Raw genomic sequence first — 5,074 nt, forward strand, 5'->3', positions numbered from 1 at the left:
GCTGGCTGTCTCTCACATCAATTAGGAGGAAACAACCACTAGACCTGGGCCCATACAGAAGGAAGATCTTGGCTCCTAGCTATGTCCCCTCTTAATGTGGAAGCAAAACTTCTCCATGACAGTGTCTCAAGACAAAGATTCTGAATTCCTTGTCTCCCCTCCTGCACCTTCCACCTCTCACCTCCAGAGAGTTGCTCCTCCCTGCAGAGCTGAGAATACTGTGAGAGTAGGTATTGAAGCAAACATTTATAAACCCTGCCAGAGGACTAAATCTATCCCAGTCTTTCTTCTGTCTCTGGAAAAGAGACAAAAATGTGACGGGAAGGTAATGGGATTTCAAAAGACACTACACACAGGCAAAAGAGATATGATTCAAAGGAAGGAATCCCCTCGGTCCACTCAGGAAAAGTATCTGTGAGACAGAGGACCTGGGCGAGTTCTGAGGGTATAGATTTTGTGTGTTAAGTGGTCAGCCACTTTTGGGCGAGTCTTTAAGGTCCCCACAAAATATGGGAGAACTTCCATGAGTAAAAATTATGGGATTGTGCAGTATTTGTGAAGTACAGGACAAAAGAGGCAAGACAGGCACTGAGATGTCTCACCTGTTAACAACACAGGCAGCCTAAGTGAGTGGGACACACCATTTCTAGGGATTTGGCTGTTATGCCTCATTAGGGTGGGCCCATGGGTTTTCCACCCTTTCCTCTTTCAGATTTGCAATCTAGCTGTCTGCACAGTAACTAAGAATCAGCAATGCTGCAAAGTCTGTAAGCAGTAAGGAATTGGTGGACTCTTGCTTCTTCCCATGTTTATCAACAAATTGAGCAAGGAGAGGAATGATGATGTTCAGCATTTGCCGAAGACACAAAAATACTTATTTTCATCGTCTGTTCACCAGCAACAAGGTTTTAAACTGAAAGAGGGTAAATTTGGATTTCCCAGATTTGGCTATAAGGAAGACATTTTTTATGGTAACAGTAATGAGACACTGTAACAGCCCAAACATCCAATCTGACCTTCTTCTGACACAGCCAGAGAAAAGGGATGGGGAAGTGGGAGGAAGCCAAGCAACAAAAATTGCACGGGAAACACAAAATTAGGAAAAAAATACATTAAGAAAACCTTTCTAGAGTTACATAATAAAAGTAGAAAAAACAAAGTTAAATACGTCTAAAGGAAGGAGAGACAAAGAAAAAGTAGATTAGGTTGCAAATTAATGAGAACTCTAAAATTAGATCAAGATAGCAATCACCAAAGGAAGCTACTGCAGGTATTTATTTTTAACAATGACAGGCCTAAGAATTATTAGGAAACATACTGGAAATTGATAAAGTCTAAAAAAATACATTTTTTTACTAAAAGTGCTACAGAATCAATTAGGCAATTACCATGTGTTATTGGTATTATTTTCATGTGGCACTTCAGAGCAATAGATTATAAAACATTACAATTTCCAAGCCTAGTAAAATGTTGCACTGGTTTGAGAAAAAAACCAACATGAATTGCCCATCCTTTCTGGTGGTGTTACCATGCACACCAGTGTTAGGGTACACTCACTGGCTAATGAGATGCAAAGAAATAGAAAATCTGAATGTCTAAACATACATTTGCCCAGTAATCTTAATTACTTTCAAGGCAAGGAAAGAACAAAAGGAAAGCAACTGATTAAACATGATCAGTGCATTTGGAAAGGTATATAACATCTTAATTATAATTCATTCTACTAAATTTCTGTGAGTTGAAAGTTAGCTAATGAGCTATAATTGGTAAAGACAGGGATACACTGAATCAGAAGAGATGCCTATACAAACAAGTGCTGTTTAGTCTTTTTGAAAATATTTACCTGGGATCTAAAAAGGACAGCATATATCACAAGATGAAATCACCAAATAATAAAAATCAAGGTACAGAAGCACAGAAGAAATAACCTTACTAGAGAACAATTTTTTAAAAATGAGACCTTGACTAGTTGTAAGTCCTACGGTCTGTAATTTTAGAAAAGCATTGACATCTGTTGGTGAACAGGGAGCTGAGCAGTGCAGAAATCCCCGGGAAATGCAGACACAGAGCCCTTTTCCAGCCTGGCACTGGAAGGGTTGAGTCTCATTTGCATGCCTGCTGTGTAACAGCTCAGATCACTCCCCTGTAAATGTTGCTCTGTTGTAAAGCAGGGGATGAGTGAACACCACCCCTTTCAGTTGAAAAGGAGCAGAAAAGAGAGAGGTCTGATGGTCTTTGTGTGCAGGCCATGTCAACCCACTGCAGCCCGCAGTGATGTGGTCGTGAATATGGAAAAACAACTTTATCCCTCCCAAACCAAAAGGATGGCATGGAACTTGATGGGCTATATCCTTGGGGAGCAAGGGAAAGCAGGGATACTGGGACAGCTCCGTGAAGCTGAGACTGAAGAACAGGCAGGGCATAACTCAGGTGATGGGCAGCTTAACAATCTATCACTGACATGTCACACAAAATTCAAGTGCAGGGTCAGACTGATGAAGGTTTGTGCTCTATTGCAGACTTCAACGGCAGCACTGCTTATAGCAACATAAAAAATGTGCAATTTCATAAACTGAGCATTGCTTCCTCCTTATCACCATTATTTTTTACAATGCAGCAAGCAGAAATAATTAAAGCTGTCCCTGATCTATTAAGTCACATTCTTTTCCAGCTCAGTATAAGTGTGACACACCAACAGATGAGCATCTGGGGTTTCCTTGGGATTTCGACAGCAACCAAACAATCCCTCTGAAGAAATGTATGCCAAGTAAAAAAAAAAAAAGAACAAGTTTACTTAATCCCTTGTAACAATCAATCAATGTTTTAAAGCCTTACTTCAAATAACATGGGTGCACAAATTATCGCTTTTGCCCATGGTGTATCAGCTATCTTATTCATACTAGCTTCCCCAAAAAGGTCTTTACCACACTCAAGCCATGCTGGGCTGGATTTTATGTTCCCTGGCAGGTGGCATGAGGGTGTCCCTGCTGATGTCTGGCTGTCTGTCCACCTGCCAGATGGTGGCCAGTGCCAGTCAACATAGAGTATGTGGCTTCTGCCTTTATTCCTTTCTTACACCCCGTGCTCAGCCCTTTCAAGCCAATCAAGCATGAACCCAGTGCTCTTGATGAGTGTGGTTTCAGTTCCTGTTCCAATCACAAAGTAATAGTCAGGGTCATTCCTTTTTTGGTTACCCTGTTTGCCGTTATCTCGAAATGTCATCTTGGAGCTTGTACAGACACACATTCCTCACTACTTCTCCCGGTTCCGGGAGTCTGCCGTGCCAGCATGATCAACACAGCCGGGCAAGGGAACTTCCAGGCCATAGCGTGTCACAGTGGGGCTTTGGTCAACCCACACAGCACAATGAGTCCAGCCATGGCACGCCTGGGAACCAACCCTGTGACAGGTCCTCCCTTCCCGATGGGCTTTAGGCCACCTTGAGTCCTTGAGGTCCCACCTTGAGTCCCACCCTCGCCTGTGCAGGACCTGTTGATAAAGCTGTGTCTGAGCTATGTTGCCCTATGGCATCTTCTATGTTTTAAGTCTAAGCCTTGTTGTATTTAGCAAGTCTTTACATAAACCTATTCCTAAATCTAGCATGTTGCTGACCAGCTTTAGGTTGGCTTCATGTCCTGGAAGGCTGTTCCAGACTCTTGCTGGAATTGTTGTTTTTTCAGGACGTTTTACTGCTGGGAATGTTCTCTGCTGCCTTAGGCAATCATCTCACTTGTCTTCCGCTCTGCCTGAAAACTAAAAAAGCCAAAATTTTTATTTTCCCTTCACCTAAGCATACCCATCAAGTGCTGAAATCTTTCCTTTGTGTCTGCAATGTATCTTCTGAGAATGGGCCTGACATGAGGTGCCTTAACAATGCTGTGGTACTATAAGCAAGCCTTAGAAGAGGCTTTAAAAAGAGACTCTTCTGACCGGCCTTCCCTCCATCCACACCCTACTGGAAGCATTATGGCATTGACATCACCCCAGACACTCACTGTTGTTTTGCTGCTGTCTCTGTCCCCTTTTCCATAAAGCCCTGCACATACAGCCCTTCAGGGAGGCTCTCAAACAGTATCTAAACAGTCTTTGGAAAGTTACTAAGGAACATAACTTGCAGTACTTGGTTTAAATTACTTATGTAAGGGCTTGCACTGCTATGTTGAAAACTAGGGGATGGCTGGAAATATGAGCTTTATAACATCTGTAAATGATCTCCACTAAAAGATCTCCTTTCCTTTCTACTACTTATCACTTTATCAGACTTGGTTCTAGCATGTTTGGCAGTTGTAGATAATTTGGCACCAATTACACATACTGCAATTTCCAAATGCTGGATTATGAAGTAGAAAACATGCAGCTGAAAAAGTACCAGTACCAAACAGCAACTTCATTGCCAAACGTAAGACAGAATGACCTGCAAAGATTTATTTTAAACCAACACATAGCTGGTTTATTTTTAGAAGTAGATGAAAAAAAGATGTCAGATGGATTGAGAGCGTAGGAGAACTTGTGTGCTAATGCTGACTGGAGATTGTAAATTTAGCACCCTACAGTCTCATTAGATGAAGAATTATCTCCTGTGATTTTGCTGTGCCTCCTGCAACAAGACCTGCTAGACCTGCTGGACTAGAACCAACTTAGAGGCTTTCCCCCGTGTTCCTCAGTGTATCAAGGTCCAGAGTCTATGCACAGAACCAGCTTTGTACCTCCTACAGATCTAATCTGCAATCAAATAACTCATCCATGTTAAATTGCAAATTGTGAGCAGCTAGAAGCTTCTAGACCAAATGCACGCAGAAACCACAATCCTCTCCTTCTCTGCCTTCTCCCTTCTTACTCAGATTGAAAGTCAACTAAAGTGTACGTTTGCGTGGGGTTGAAAAACGTGTTCTTTCTCAGGGGAAACCTGTAGATTTTGCAGTTTACACCCAGCTGCCAGAGTAACTACAGGTTCTTTTAGTCTCTTTTGCTACTCCTTTCCTTTGGAACTGGCACACAGCAGCCCCGATCAGGTCAGACGCAGCCTGCACCCTCCTCACAGAGCAAGCTCCCACTCCAGGGATGTGCACTGGGA

General features: G+C 42.5%; 1 protein-coding gene across 1 annotated transcript in view; it reads right to left on the bottom strand.

The window, feature by feature from the left end:
* Positions 1–5,074, bottom strand: part of LOC102036949 (TRPM8 channel-associated factor 2-like) — a 23,308-nt gene that overhangs the window by 17,147 nt on the left and 1,087 nt on the right.

The sequence above is a fragment of the Geospiza fortis genome, unplaced genomic scaffold (genome assembly GCF_000277835.1).
Source record: "Geospiza fortis unplaced genomic scaffold, GeoFor_1.0 scaffold286, whole genome shotgun sequence".
NCBI classification, from domain to species: domain Eukaryota; kingdom Metazoa; phylum Chordata; class Aves; order Passeriformes; family Thraupidae; genus Geospiza; species Geospiza fortis.